This window comes from Pan troglodytes, chromosome 4, assembly GCF_028858775.2.
Source record: "Pan troglodytes isolate AG18354 chromosome 4, NHGRI_mPanTro3-v2.0_pri, whole genome shotgun sequence".
NCBI classification, from domain to species: domain Eukaryota; kingdom Metazoa; phylum Chordata; class Mammalia; order Primates; family Hominidae; genus Pan; species Pan troglodytes.
The window spans coordinates 79,602,425-79,619,724 of NC_072402.2; the positions used below are offsets into that span (position 1 = coordinate 79,602,425).

At 36.8% G+C, this 17,300-nt stretch overlaps 1 pseudogene; it reads right to left on the reverse strand.

The window, feature by feature from the left end:
* Nucleotides 1–12,414: 12,414 nt before the first annotated feature.
* LOC741438 (small ribosomal subunit protein eS8-like) lies at nucleotides 12,415–13,085 on the reverse strand (annotated as a pseudogene).
* Between the last annotated feature and the right edge of the window lie 4,215 nt (nucleotides 13,086–17,300).

Genomic DNA, 17,300 nt, shown 5'->3' on the forward strand with positions numbered 1-17,300 from the left:
TACTCCTCCATAGCCTATTCCCAAGCTCCTTCCAAAGAATAGTCTCTTATGCTTTATTAACAAAGAGAAATGGATTTTTAAATCTTGTCAACCTTAGTAGGCCTCCCCCACCCCCATTAACAGGGTTATTTTGAGAATTAAATCAGTTTTATGAATATTAGGAGACTCTCTGTCTCTGAGTGTCTATTATGTCTTCAACTTCTTTGAAGAAATTTGATTTAATTTTGGAATATTAAGGTTTTTGGTAGCTACTAGACGTTCATGTGATCCTAGCTGGTTTGTCAGAATATCAAGCTGTAGGCACAGGCTGTTGATATGGCCTGGACTGAAATCCCTGCCTAGTAAGGACAATAGTAATAAACTGAACCAGTAAAATTTTCTGTCTTGGGACTGGGAGTCATGCTTCCTTAGGAGGATGCATCAAATCTCTCTCAAGGTCTCCATATTGATTTTCTCAAAGAAATCTCCACTGATTCTGCTGTTTAGCCACACCCCTGCCCTCCCCGTCACTGAACTATATAACCTCTAAGCTTCATTTCAGCAATAAGTTCTTTGTTATTTGATGAGAATCAAAAGTTTAATGTGGGCTGGGTGCGGTGGCTCACACCTGTAATCCTAGCACTTTGGGAGGCCAAGGCGGGAGGATCACTTGAGCTCAAGAGTTCAAGACCAGTCTGGGCAACATAGTGAAATTTTGTCACTATATACTTAAAATAAAAAAATTGAAAACAGTTTAATGTGGTCCAAAATCACCTGACTTCAAGATTTTAGTAAAGATTGTTTCCTGATGAGAAATTGGTAGTTAAGAATAAAATAAATATAAAAGAAAAACGAAATATATACCTGGAGGTAGCTTACCTACTATGGAGTGTCTATATAGTATTTTATGAATCTGCCTCTTCTCTAGAAGGTGAGCATCTTAAGGGCAGAAGCTAGGATTTACTCTTGAGATATGTGCCTATATAGCGTTAGGGCTGACTCAGCATATCTCTTGGCGAGAGAATCTGGGAGCCAGTGGAATTCTCCCCTCAACAGCTGGATTCTCCAGCCTGTAGCAGATAATGGAGGGCTTGATGGGATGCAAATGAAACAGTGCGGGCTTGGTTAGTTTTTCAGAACAAGTGGGGGCTGAGAGGCTAGAATATAGTTCGTTGATGCTACTTTGAAATGCATGTTAATGTGCTGATTCACGTCAAAGATAAGTTTGGCTTTATAAATAGTCTTTATCTCTCTCCCAGCAAACAGGCTAGAAAAGATGATTCTCTGACAGGAATGATACTCAGGACTAGGAACCTCCTAAATGATGGGGCCTATTTAGTTAATTTTGGGGCCAATCTGTGAATGTGTTGCTAGAGGCTTGGAAATGAATACTTTCCCTTGTAGTAAAGGAGCAGTAGATGATGGTTTCAGCCAACTTCAGCTCCGTCTATGAAGAGCCCACACTTCCCTGGATAAGCAGCCCAACTGTTGGGTCTCTTTAATAATTAGAGAAGCCACTTGTTGGTCAGAGCTGACAAGAAAAAGTAGGGAGCAAATAAAGGTAATTTTTTTGATCTCTTTCATTAGAGAATGTTCGTGTATATAAATATGTTCTGGGTTGAGAGTCAGAATCATGTTCTGAGTGAGGCATTGGGAGGGTTCTACTTCAAGAACTCTGAAATTAGCTCACAGTTTATCATATGGGACTCTAGTTCTGTCTTCTGTTCAGAAACTTTTAAAGGAAATAATACAAACAAAAATTTCTACAGGACTTATGTATTCTAGAAAATTCTACATTTGGAACACATGAAATCAATGCAAGGAATTAAACTGTTTTGTACAGTATCTAGTCATTTATTTCTTTTCACTACCTTTTACTCAATACTTATATCTTAGTCCATTTGGACTGCTATAACAAAACTACCATGAACTGAGTAGCTTATAAACAACAGAAATTTATTTCTCACAGTTTTGGAGGCAAGGTAATCTGAGATCAAGGTGCCAGCAGATTCAGTGTCTGATGAAGGTCTGCTGTCTAGTTCATAGGTGATTTCTTCTATCTATGTCTTCATATGGTAGAAGTGCAAGGAAGCTCTTTGGGGCCTCATATATAAGTGCACAAATCCCACTCATGAGATCTTAACCCTCGTGACCTAATCACTTCCCTAAAGACCCCACTTCCAAATACCATAATACTGGTGATTAGGTTTCAACATATCATTTTGGGGGACACAAACCTTCAGGCCATAGGAACCTATTAGGTGTGATAAGAAGCTCTACTGGTCCTGTATCCAGTTCCCAATTTCTATCAATTTTGTTTCCTGAGGTCAAAAAATATGAGTGTTTGTATTCTGGTTACATATTTATATAACCTCAGAGTCTTCATTTGTAAATTAGTACCTACTTCATAGGAATGTTGTAAATAAATAAATGTGTTAATACATGTTAGATATTTAGATCAGTGGCTGCATATAATAAGTGATTTTTTAAAGTTAGCCAGTTATCTCTTGAACCTGTCCTATCTTTGTTCTCCTTGTTCCCTTAACTTAATCTAGGATATTATTTTTTTTTATGGATTGCAGTTCTCTCCACTAACCTCCTAGCCTCTAGTATTTCTCCTCTCAGATCCCTTTTCTGCATAGCTACCAGGGTAATTTTTCTGAAATGCAAGTATTACCATATAACTCTCTTGGTTATTTTTTTTTTAATTTTTATTTTTTTTATTATTATACTTTAAGTTTTAGGGTACATGTGCACAACGTGCAGGTTTGTTACATATGTATACATGTGCCGTGTTGGTGTGCTGCACCCATAAACTCATCATTTAGCATTAGGTATATCTCCTAATGCTATCCCTCCCCCCTTCCCCCATCCCACAACAGTCCCTGGTGTGTGATGTTCCCCTTCCTGTGTCCACGTGTTCTCATTGTTCAATTCCCACCTATGAGTGAGAATATGCGGTGTTTGGTTTTTTGTCCTTGCAATAGTTTACTCAGAATGATGGTTTCCAGCTTCATCCATGTCCCTACAAAGGACATGAACTCATCATTTTTTTATGGCTGCATAGTATTCCATGGTGTATGTGTGCCACATTTTCTTAGTCCAGTCTATCATTGTTGGACATTTGGGTTGGTTCCAAGTCTTTGCTATTGTGAATAGTGACTCAATAAACATATGTGTGTGTGTGTCTTTATAGCCACATGATTTATAATGCTTTGGGTATATACCCAGTAATGGGATGGCTGGGTCAAATGGTATTTCTAGTTCTATATCCCTGAGGAATCGCCACACCGACTTCCACAATGGTTGAACTAGTTTACAGTCCCACGAACAGTGTAAAAGTGTTCCTATTTCTCCACATCCTCACCAGCACCTGTTGTTTCCTAACTTTTTAATGATCGCCATTCTAACTAGTGTGAGATGGTTTCTCATTGTGGTTTTGATTTGCATTTCTCTGATGGACTGTGATGATGAGCATTTTTTCATGTGTTTTTTGGCTGCATAAATGTCTTCTTTTGAGAAGTGTCTGTTCATATCCTTCGCCCACTTTTTGATGGGGTTGTTTTTTTCTTGTAAATTTGTTTGAGTTCATTGTAGATTCTGGATATTAGCCCTTTGTCAGATGAGTAGATTGCAAAAATGTTCTCCCATTCTGTAGGTTGCCTGTTCACTCTGATGGTAGTTTCTTTTGCTGTGCAGAAGCTCTTTAGTTTAATTAGATCCCATTTGTCAATTTTGGCTTTTGTTGCCATTGCTTTTGGTGTTTTAGACATGAAGTCCTTGCCCATGCCTATGTCCTGAATGGTATTGCCTAGGTTTTCTTCTAGGGTTTTTATGGTTTTAGGTTTAACATTTAAGTCTTTAATCCATCTTGAATTAATTTTTGTATAAGGTGTAAGGAAGGGATCCAGTTTCAGCTTTCTACATATGGCTAGCCAGTTTTCCCACCACCATTTATTAAATAGGGAATCCTTTCCCCATTGCTTGTTTTTCTCAGGTTTATCAAAGATCAGATAGTTGTAGATATGCGGCATTATATGACATGTTACAAGGCATTTCCCTCTCTAACCTTAATCTTCTGTCTATTCTTCCCATTTTTCTCTTTCACAATACTGAAAGCATTTCAGTAACCCCATTATAACAGACTCTCTTTTGCTTCCATTATTCCAATATATTCTTTTCCTTCTTGCCCAGCTGATGGGCATCTTTCCCCTTCTATTGATGGCCTTCTGCAAGCTTCCTTAATCTGTGCCTGAGCTAATTACTTCTTCCTCTGTGTTTTTTCTAATTATCAGTTATGTCTTTTTTTAAAATTTCACATAGTCACAGTATTGTGGCTGCACATGAGAGTAGGATAGTTGTTTCAGTAAGTATCCAAGTAGGTGCACTTGGATACTTACTGAAGTATCCACTTACTGAGTGTGCACTGCACACTCTTTGCAGGTGGAGGGCAATACTATTTGCTTAGAAAAGCAGTTGTCTGAAATTAGAGATCCAAACCTCACTTATATTAAAATAGCTGTAGTTCTGAGATGTGTAGTCTCTGAAAGGGGAACAATTGTAGAAATATTTATTTATACCCTATGATGTTTAGAAGTGTGATTTAAAGTGGCTATTGTGAACTATGGAAGTCAAGAAGGTACTAGTAAAAAAGTGGAACAGGATCTTTTGTTTGATTGAGAATATTCAAGTAATAGAGACTTTTGGTTGTACTCCAATTCCATTTGTCTCTTCCTGAGTATGTGTAATTAGAGTCCTACAAGAAGATGATTAGGAAAGATCATAGAAAAATATTTGAAGAAATGTTGGAGGGCATTTAAAAATGTGATAGAAATTAAAAGCAAGCTCAACAAAATGCAAGTGGAAAAAAATTGCAGGACATCATAATCAAGCTGCTCAAAGCCAGTGATGAAGAGAAAATCTTAAAAGTAAAAACAGGAAAAAAGACATGTTATGTAATAAGGAACAGAAATGAGAGTGACAGCAGATTTCACATGGGAAACAATGCATGTCAGAAAACAGTGGAGTGACATTTTTAAGGTACTGAAAGAACAAAAAACTGTAAAGCAAGAATTCTAGAGCCAACACAAATATCTATCAATAATGAAAAATAAATGACTATTTCAGACATAAAAAGCTAAAACACAACAGACAAGATCTGCAAAACATATCAAAAGAAGTCCAGATAGAAGTAAAATGAGAGCAGATAATAATCTAGCTATACAAAAGATAGAAGACCACTGGAAATGTTAAATATGAGGCTAAGTATAAAAAGATTTGTCTTATTTTAAAAATGAATTTAAAAGATAATATACTATTTAAAACAATGATGATAACAATATAACTATATAACACATGTAGAAGTAAAATGTATAGTGATAGTACAAAGTCCAGAATAATATACTGTTGTAAAATTCCTTTACTATGAAGATGTGGTGTAATATTAACTGAATGTTGACTATAATAATGTAAAGATCTATACTATAAACCCTAAATCAACTACTAAAGGAACAAAAGAAAAAATATATATAACAAATGCTGTAGATAACATAGAATCATAAAAATATTCAGTTAATCCAAAATAAGGCAAAAGGGGGAAATAAAAAAGTATGGACAAATTGAAATCAAATAGCAAGATGGCAGCCTCTAAGCTAATACACAATAATAACATTAAATGTAAATGGTCTAATCAGCCCAATTTAAAAAGCAAATATTGCCAGATTGATAAAAAGTGATACCTAATTATATGCTGTCTGTGAGAAACTAACTTTAAATTTAAAGACATGTGTAGGTTAAAAGTAAAAGACTGGAGGGCAGTATATTATGCCTACATTAATCTAAGAAAGCTAGAGTGGCTATATTAATACCAGGCAAAGTAAATACCATGTGCTATTTCTAGAGCTAAAGAAGGTCATTTCGTAATGATAAGTCAATTCATAAAGAGTACATAACAGAGCTAAATATGTATGCAACTAATAACAGATATTTTAAAAATATGAAGCAAATATTGATAGAACTGAAAAAATACACACAGCCACAATATTAATCAGAGATTACAACATCCTTGTCTCAATAATTGGGAGAACAAGGAGAAATAAGAAAATAGAAGACTTGAAACAACACTACCCCCATCTTGACTTCACTGACATTTATAGAAGTCTCCACTCAACGATATGGGCAAATGTTATTTTCAAGTGCACACAGAACATTTACTGAAATAGACCATATTCGTCACTCCCTAAAAATGTCTCAAAGTATTCAAAAGGATTTAAATTATTTAAAGTGTGGAATCTGACTGCAAGGGAATCACATTAGAAATCAGTAACAGAAAAGTATTTGGAAAATTTTCAACGATTTGAAAACTAAGCAGGATCTTTTTTAAATAACACATTGGTCAAAGCAGAGTTTATAAGGAAAATTTTAAAATATTGTGATTTGACTGAAAACTAATGCAAGGCATATCATAATTTGTGTGATACCGCTAAATTGGTGCTTTGAGGAAAATTTATTACATTAAACACGTATTAAAAAAGAGAAAATTTTCATTTCAATGCCCTAAGCTTCTACCTTAAGAAACCAAAAAATAAGAGTTAGTTATACCCTGCAAAGAAGTAATGGGAAAAAAATCCTAAGTGCAGAAATAAAGGAAATAGAATTTAGGAAAATAGAGAAAATTTGTAGCCTGAAACCAAAATTTGATTAGAGAAAATCAATGAAGTTGTCAAATCTCTGGCTATATTGATCAAACAAATAAAGAGAAAAGGCACGAATTACCAATATCAAGAAAGAGAGGGTCATCTCTATAAATCTTAGAGACTTTAAAAGAATATGGGAATATTAAAACAACTTTATGAATACGCTTGATAATTAGATGAAATGGGAAATTTCCTTGAAAGACAAAAATTGCCAAAGTCCCTCAAGAGAATAGATAACCTGAATAGCCCTATGTTTTTTAAAGACACTGAATTTATATTTAGCTATATTTACACAGACACACAAACACATGCACAAATAAATAAATGCCAAGCTCAGAAAATTTCACTGGTGAATTCTACATTAAAGAAGCAAACAATAGCAATTTTACACAAATGTCTCAAGAAAACCAAAGAGAGACTATTTCTCAACTCATTCCATGAGTTCAACCCTTCCCTAATACCAAAACTAGACAAAGGTATTACAATAAAAGACAACTGCAGACCAATATCTCTCATTAACACAGATTTAAAAATTAAAAATTTTAGCAAATGGAATATAACAATATGTTGAAAAGTCAATGCATCATAATCAAGAAACGTTTATCCCAAGAAAGAAGGCACAGTTGATTTAGTATTTGAAAATTAATCAATGTCATTTACCATATTAACATTTTAAAAATAAAAATTGTATGATCATCAGAATAGATGTAGAAAATGCATTTGACAAAGTCCAAATTCATTTCTGATAGAACTCTCAGCAATCTAGAAATAGAACATTTCTCAACCTAATAAAGGACATGTATGTGCTCCCACTCAGACAGACAGCACAGCATGTGGAAACTCACATCGGGAACTTTTGCTCCAAATACTACCACAGGAACATACCAGGAAACTCTAAAGATTTCACAGACCGTTTGAAAGAAGTGGCTTGTCACTGCAAACTTCGTGAGACAGCCAAAAAACTATGAGTTCCCAAAGTGTGAGAGGGGGAAAGTCTACCTTCAAACACACATCCTCACTGGGGAACCTGAAAATCCAGATCACGGGAGAAGGATATAACCTTACCTAGAGCTGAAATTGATTTAGAGAGCCAAGCGAAACATAAAAGTAGAAGAAACTGCAAGAAGAGCCCTGTAGGCACTCCTGGTACCTAGGGAAGCCATTTCTGACTTTATCTCACAGGCGTCCTTGGGGAGGGCTGCCAGTGGGATTGGGGAAAGACCACAGGGAAAAGGAAACTTCCAGTGAACTTTATAATAATTTTGACTGAATGTAAATTTTCTAGGGCAATATCCAGGAGTGGAGGGGCAGTGAATGGGAAGTGCAGCACAGAAGCTTTGGCAGGTGGGGAGGCCAAACCCTGAAAGCCCTGCTTGCTTTCTCTCAGTGAGGAGGCTTGTCGCCTGAGGCAAGATATCAGCCCTGCTCACCAGCTGCCTGGCTGTAAGCTCAGTACTTTTGGTGGGGCACACTGGGAGTGAGACTGGCCTTGCTGACTGTGTGGGAATTGGGTGAGGCCTGTCACTGTTTGTTTTCCCCCAGTTCCCTGGTGACCTGTATATGCAGCAGAGGCAGCCATAATTCCCCTGGGAACATAACTCCATTGGCCTGAGAACCACGCCCCTATCCCCCACAGCAGCCATAGCAAACCCCTCCCAAGGGGATTCTGAGCTTAGATATGCCTAAGCCTGCCCCCACCTAATGGTCTTTCTGTACCTGCCCTCGTAGCCAAAGACAAAAGATATAATCTCTTGGGAGCTCTATGACCCCGCCAATTGCCTAAGAAACCCAAATACTTATCCAAGTGACCTTAGGACAAGCTTGTATCGCCCCTGTACTACTGCAGCTGATGCTGTCTTGAAAGCACCACCTCCTGGCTGGTGGCCAACCAACTCAAGCCATTACAGCAACTCATAAAAGAAAAACCATGCTCCAAGAAAGGAGAAAACAACAGCTATTTCCACTGCCTGCCACATCCTGGCTAACCAGAGGTCCTGAGTCTGACCACATGACAACTTCACTGCTAGCACAACCAGCATTTGAGAAAACTGGTGCACTAAACAAAACTACAGCCAAGGTTCCTCACAGAGTCCACATCGTTCCCCTGCTACCTCCACTGGAGCAGGTGCTGGTAACCATGATTGAGAGACCTGAAGATGGATCACATCACAGGACTCTTTGCAGACACTTCCCAGTACCAGTCCAGAGCCTGGTAGCTCTGCTGGGTGAGAAGCGCAATGACAATCACTGCAATCCAGCTCCCAGGAAGCCCCATCCCTAGGGAAAGGGGGAGAGCACATCAAGAGAGTACCCATGGGACAGCAGCGCTTGAGCCCCAGATCTTTCCTTTGAAATAGCTAAATGCGAAGGAACCAGAAAAATAATTCTGGTAATATGACAAAACAGCGTTCTTTAACACTCCCAAAAGATCACACTAGCTCACCCGCAATGGTTACAAACCAAGAAGAAATCTCTGAATTGCCAGAAAAAAAGAATTCAGAAGCTCAGTTATTAAGCTACTCAAAGAGGCATAGGAGAAAGATGAAAACCAACTTAAAGAAATTTTGAAAAATGCAGGATATGGACAAAAAAGTCTCCAGAGAAATAGACAGCATAAATAAAAAACAAGGACAACTTTGGGAAATGACACACATTGAGAAATACAAAATACACTGGAAACTTTCAACAATAGAATCGAACAAGTAGAAGACAGAACTTCAGAGCTCAAAAACAAGGCTTTTGAATTAATCCAATCCAACAAAGACAAAGAAAAAAATTTTTTTAAATGAACAAAACCTCCAGAAAGTTTGGGAACTATGTTAAACAACCAAACCTAAGCATAATTGATGTTCCCAAGGAAGATGGGAAATCTAAACATTTGGAAAACGTATTTGAGGGAATAATTGAGAAAAACTTCCCTGGCCTTGTTAGAGGTCTAGACACCCAAATATAAGAAGCTCAAAGAGCAACAGGGAAATTCATTGTGAAAAATCATCACCTACGCACATAGTCATCAGGTTACCTAAAGTCAAGACGAAGGAAAGAATCTTAAGAGCTGTGAGACAAAAGCATCAGGTAACCTATAAAGGAAAGTCTATCAGATTAACAGCAGATTTCTCAGCAGAAACCTTACAAGCTAGAAGGGGTTGGGATCCTATCGGCCAGGAATTTTGTATCCAGAGAAACTAAGCTTTATAAATGAAGGAAAGATGAAGTATTTTCCAGACAAACAAATACTGAGAGAATTTGTCACTATCAAGCCAGCACTACAAGAACTGCTAAAAGGAGCTCTAAATCTTGAAACAAAACCTTGAAATACACCAAAATAGAACCTTCTTAAAGCATACATCTCACAGGACCCATGAAACAGTAACATAATGAAAAAAAAAAAAAAAAAACCAAGGTATTCAGGCAACAACTAGCATGATGAATAGAATAGTACCCCACGATCTCAATACTGATGTTGAATGTAAATGGCCTGAGTGCTCCACTTAAAAGATACATAATGGCAGAATGGATAAGAATTCACCAACCAAGGATCTACTGTCTTCAACAGACTCACCTAACACATAAGAACTCACATAAACTTAAGATAAAGGGATGGAAAAAAATATTTCATGCAAATGGACACCAAAAGTGAGCAGGAGTAGCTATTCTTATATCAGACAAAACGGACTTTTTAACAACCATTAAAAAAGACAAAGTGAGACATTGTGTAATCGTAAGAGGACTAGTCCAACAGGAAAATATTACAATTCAAAATATATATGGACCTAACACTGGAGCTCCCAAATTTATAAAACAATTGCTACTATACCTAAGAAATGAGATAGTTGCCGGGGACTTCAGTACTCCACTGACAGCCCTAGACAGGCCATCAAGACAGAAAGTCAACAAAGGAACAGTGGACTTAAACTATACCCTAGAACAAATAGACTTAACAGATATTTACAGACCATTCTACCCAACAACTGCAGAATATACATTCTTTTCATGAGCATGTGGAACATTCTCCAAGATAGACCACATGATAGACCACAACCAGTCTCAATAAACTTAAGAAAATAAGAATTATAGCAAGTACTCTCCCAGGCCACAGTTCAATCACTAGAAAACCTAGAGGAGATGGATAAATTCCTGGAAATGTACAACCCTCCTGGATTGAACCAGGAAGAAAGGTCATACCTTAAGGTAATAAAAGCCATCAGTGACAAACCCACAGCCAACATTATACCAACTGAGGAAAAGTTGAAAGCATTCCCACTGAGAACTGGAAGAAAACAAGGATGCCCACTTTCAGCACTTCTAGTCAACATAATAAATGAATTCGGTAAAGTTTCAGGATACAAAATCAATGTACGCAAATCAGTAGCACTGCTATACACCAGCAGCAGCCAAGCTGAGAACCAAGTCAAGAACTCAACCCTTTTTACAATAGCTGCAAAAAAAAAATAAAATACTTAGGAACATACCTAACCAAGGAGATGAATGACCTCTACAGGGATAAGTACAAACACTGCTGAAAGAAATCATAGACAACACAAACAAATGGAAATGCATCCAATGCTCATGGATGGGTGCAATCAGTACTGTGAAAATGACCGTACCACCAAAAGCAGTCTGTGAATTCAATGCCATTCCCATCGAAATACCATCATCATTCTTCACAGAACTAGAAAAAACAATTCTAAAATTCATATGGAACCAAAAAAGAGCCTGCATAGCCAAAGCAAGACTAAGCAAAAAGAACAAATCTGGAAGTATAACATTACCCAACTTCAAACTGTACTATAAGGATATATTCACTGAAACAGCATGGTACTTATATAAAAATGGGCACACAGACCAGTGGCACAGAGTAGAGAACCCAGAAATAGAGCCAAACACTTAGAGCCAACCAATCATCTACAAAGCAAACAAAAACATAAAGTAGGATTTTGGGATTTCTCTGTACCTTCAATTTATCTGTAAATCTAAAATTATTGAAAATAAAAGCATATTAATAAAATTTAATTTGTTACTTATGAAGTAGAGAAGTATTAGAATTATTTATATAGACATACAGATCAATAGAACAGAATTCAAATTCAAGAAATAGGTTGACATATATGGTCAACTGATTTTCAACAAAGTTGTCAAGGCATTTGATGGATCTTTTCAACAAATGGTGCTAGGTCAATTGATTGGATATAAGCAATAACATAAAATATATAAAGAAAGTCTTCACACCATTTACAAAATTAACTCAAAATGGATCACAGACCTAAGTGTAAAAGCTGAAACTATAAAACCTCTAAAAGAAAATATGGCAGAAAAATTTAAAAATCAGGAATTAGGCAAAGATTTATTAAGTAAAACACAAGAAGCATAAACTAGAAAAGAAAAACATTAATGTTACATTTTATCAAATTTAATAATTTTGGTTCTTCAAAACGTTACAAAATTAAAAGTCAATCTAAATATTGGAGAAAATATTTGCAAAATATTTACAGATGCTCCTTCACTTACAATTGAGTTACATCTTGATAAACCCATCATAAGTCAAGAATATGATAAGTCAAAAGTGCATTTAATACCTTGGCAAACCCACTGTAACATGAAAAAATCATAAGTCAAGCCATTATAAGGCTAGATGCTCCTTGACTTATGATAGGTTTATATCTTGATAAACCAATCATAAACTTTAAAAAATCTTTTTTTGGGGGGGGGAACAAAACAATAAACACCTTTATTACATGGGTGAAGACAAAACAAGGATTTATTTGCCTTTCCGGGCCTTGATTTTCCTAAGATAGAACTCCAACTCTTTGCCCTCTAGCACATAGCCATCTGCTCGGCCACACTGTCCCGGCCTTGAAGCGATGCATGCAAGAAGCTTGCCCTGCTGGAACTGCTCTTCCAGGAGACTGCTGATTTTGGCATTCTTTTTCCTTTCATCATATTTCTTCTCAATTTGTTTAGATCGTTTTTTGTTTAAAATCTCTTCTTCCTCAGGAGTCAGCTTGGCTCCCTTCTTGCGGCCCAGGGGCAGCACGTAGTGGGACATCTTACCACTGTCGGTACAGTGTGCTGTCGATGAGCACGATGCAATTCTTCACCAGGGTCTTGGTATGAACCAGCTCGTTATTAGATGCATTGTAGACAACATCGATGATCCTTGTTTTACGAGTACAACACTCTGAGCCCCAGGAGAAATTCCCCCACGTCCAACCTCAGGGCACGGTATTTCTTGTTACTTCCCTGCACACGGACTGTGTGGATGCCACGGGGGCCAATCTTGGTGTTGGCAGCTGGGCGCTCCAACTCATACTTCCGCTTCTTGTGGTAGGGCTTTCTCTTGCCCCCGGTTTTGCGGCGCTTGTGCCAGTTGTCCCGAGAGATGCCCATCGCTCGGCGCTGGCTGGAAAGAGAAACCGCCCAAAAAAATCTTAAGCCAAAATCTTAAATTGGAGACTGTATTCAATAAAGGAATTGTATCTAGAATACACAAGAAATTCTTACAACTTAACAGTTAGAAGACCTCAAAATAATCAAGGCTGGATGTGTTAGCTCTCGCCTATAATCCCAGCACTTTTGGAGGCTGAGACAGGCAGATCGCTTGAGTTCTGCAGTTTGAGACCCGCCTGGGCAACATGGTAAAACCTCATCTTTACAAAACATACAAAAAATTAGCCGGGTGTGGTGGTGCATGCCTGTAGTCCTAGCTATTTCAGAGTCTGAGGCAGGAAGGTTACCCGAACCTGGGAGGTGGAGGTTTCAGTGAGCCAAGATTGAGCCACTGCATCCCAGCCTGGGAGACAGGGCGAGACCTTGTCTCAAAAAAAAAAAAAAAAAAAAAAAAATCACTGAAAATTGAGCAAAAGATTTGAAAAGACACTTTAACAAGAAGACACGCATATAGAAAGTAAGCATAAGAACAGATGTTGAACATTATTGGTCATTAGGGACATGTAAAACAAAACCACAATGACATACCACTATATTTCCACTGAATATCTAACATTAACAAGACTGAATATACCAAGGGTTGGTGATGATGTAAAACAGCTGAAATTCTCATTCACCAATATTAGTAATTTTAAATGGTCATTAAAGTATGTAATTTTAAATAGTCTAATTAGTAATTTTAAATAGCTTTCATTTTGAAAGTCTTTTTTTGAGGTGTTATGCACATAACATAATGCTTTTAAAGTGTACGTTTCAGTGGCATTTCGTACATTTACAATGTTGTGCAAGCACCACTCCTATGTAGTTCCAAAACATTTTCATAACCCCAAAAGAAATTCTCAATACTTGTTATATTCGATTTTTAAAATTATAGCTATCTTTGTGGGTATTCAGTAGCAACTCTTTGTGGTTTTAATTCTTCCTGACATTAAAACAAGTTAGACATACATCTACCATATCATCTAGCCATTGTAACGTTACACATTTACTCGAAAGAAATGAAAGCATTTGTGCTCACAAAGACTTGTACATGAATGATCATGTTTTATTTGCAATAGCCCAAACCTGGAAACAACCCAAATGCCCATCAATCAGTGAATGGGTAAACAAATTGTGGTATGGTTATATAATGGAACCATTGAGCAATATGGCTGAATTTCAAATATGTCACTGAGTGAAATAACTCAGAAAAAGCCAATTTATAATTCTAATCATGTAAAATTCTAGAAAAAGACAAACCATTCTATGGTGACAGAAAGACCATAATTTGTTCCCTATGGATTTAGATTTGGAGATTAAGAGAGGAATGGATTACAAAGGGACAGGAGGTAGCTCTAGGGAGTGATGGGTATGTTCACTATTTTGATTGTGATGATATTTTCACAGGTATATACAACAGTCACCAGATTGTCCACTTTATACACAATTTATTGTACGTGAATTATTCAAAAACATTGCCAATTAAAAAAACTCCATAATTTCTATATCAAAGGAGGGAAGAGAATGGAGAACTCAAGCCTTCTCTTATTCTGTCTTAGAAGTATGAAAGGTCATTACTATTCACAGTTCATTGAGAAGAACTCATCATGTGTTCCCACCTAACAGCAATGGCACTGGTAATGTAGGAAGCACATAGCCATTCAGTGAGCTATAAATACCTCAGTCACAGTTATAGTAGAATCTAGACACCTCCAAGGTAATTATTGGGAGATACAAAAAATTGATATTAGTCAAGGAATGTATTTAAGTTACAATATCCTTGGAATGTAATAAGAGATTCCCTCTGAAAATTTAAGTGAGGTTAGATAAATTTTGTCCATAGATGTGCATCCTTCTTTTTCATGAATGTTGCTGAGGGATAATTTTCCTTGAGTATCTTATGTTTCTGTGTATCTTGCAAGCAGAATAACTAACTTTTCTTTTTCTGGACTATCTCTTTAAAGATATTGGTATAGTGAATATACCTGGAAAGATAGAGTGCCCCACTCTAAAGCAAAGGTAAAAAGATTTGGGTTCCCTAAGCTCAGGTTTTATCTCCTGTAGTGTAACCCACTGTATGTCCAGGCATCCATCTGGGCCAATTTGTGTTGCCTTTGTGGGACCTGGAGCAGGGGGAAATAGTGTAAAATATGCTGGTACTCTGGCTATTGTTACTGCCATAACAGTCTGTCCTTTTACTCTACCCTAGTGTTGTGCTTTCTTTTGCCAGCATCTATGAGATTGCTTTGGGCTAAATTATTACCTTGGAAGTAGGATAGAATCTCAGACCTTTCATGATTCTTGTATAATAAACACAGTTGGTGTATAACCAAAATGGTTGATAAGACCTCTAAAGGTTCATTCATTTAATATAAGTTACAGGCCTAATATATGTGAGATATTATACCAGGTATTAGAGAATAATAAAGCTGGACAGGCATGGCCTTTATACTAGGATTATTTACAGTCTAGTTGGAAGACATGCATGGAAACAACGATAATACAGTAGCAGAACCATTGTAATAAAATGATAGACAAAAATTCAATAAGACTCTAAGGAGTAAGAGGAGCCCATTCCACTGGCAGAAGCTTTACATTGAGGAGATAGTGTTTTAATTGAAATATGTAAGATAAATACAAGTTACCCTAATGGTCAAAAAGAGAATATGAATTCTAGGCAGAATAAAAGTCTTGAACAAAAGCCCGGAGTTATGGCCTGTTTAGGGAACTGCAAGTTGTTGAGCATGACTGAAGTTTTAAGTGCCACAGAGGATGAATGGAGAAAAGGGTGGCTTGAGAAATAGTGACAGCACTGTGAAAGTGTATTGTGGTGACTATAGTAAATAATAATGTATACTTGAAAATTGTGAAGACAGATTTTAAAAGTTCTCATCACAAAATGATACATATAAGAGGTGAGGGATTATGTTAATGAGCTTGATTTAATCATCTCACAAGGCATACATCGAAAAATCACATTGGACATTATAAATATGTATAATTTTATTTTCCAATCAAAATAATAACAAGGAAAATAAAGTGGTTTTTTTTTCAATCTTGTAGGCCACACAGAACTATTTAAGTGCACTTTGAAAAAATAACAAAAATAGGCCCTGCGCGGTGGCTTATGCCTATAATCCTAGCACTTTGGGAGGCCAAGGCGGGCAGATTGTCTGAGGTCAGGAGTTCAAAACTAGCCTGACCAACATGGTGAAACCCCATCTCTACTAAAAATACAACAAAATTAGCCATGCGTGGTAGTGGGCGCCTGATATCCCAGCTACTCGGGAGTCTGAGGCAGGAGAGTCACTTAAACCCGGGAGGCAGAGGTTGCAGTGAGCGGAGATGGTGCCACTGCACTCCAGCTTGGGTGACAGAGCGAGACTCTGTCTCAAAAAACAAACAAACAAACAAACAAACATAAAAACCCAAAAATAATTTGTGGTAATAAGACTCTCAAGAGGGTTTTAAGGAGCAAATCTTACTCTTTCTAGAATAATGATTTACTGAATTACTCTGATCATCCTCCTTTTCATAAGGTCATTCTCTTATTGATGTTTAGAATAATTTTCTTCTTATAAATAAATAAGTTATCTGTAATATTGCATATAGACTTAAAATTGATATTTAAGCCAGTTTTTAAATTGCAGTTACATAGCCAAGCTGCAACAGAGCTATATCCTTAAAAGTGAGTTTTGTTTATTACAGTCAAAGCTAATGAGGAAAGACAAGATTTTATTAAACAGTAATTATATTAATTCTTTTGTACTAAAGAGGCATGATCTTTTCTATTTTTATGAAAATTTTTTCTTTTATGCAAGACTATTCTGTTTAATTTTTATATACAGTTTTGATGAAATACATTTGGACCCCTTCCAACATACTTCTGAAAAGACTTAAATTGAAATACAGTTGGCACTCCGTGTGAAAAGTGTGTCATCTGTGTATGTTACATAGGTTACCTTAAACTTGATGGTTCCAAAACAGTATTTACATATTCTTGGAAGATGTGATGGGCACCTTTTTCCTGAAGAATAGGGTTTTCCTTGTGGTGAGACAGAGTTGAGTATGGGAAACCTAAAGCATATATTTGTTAAAACATCCCTGGTATTTGCTCAGGCACTTGCCAAGTTTGTTGAATGAGACACTGTCTTTTGTTGTTACTGGAATTTATAAAGGTAAGGCAGTTTTCATCCTATG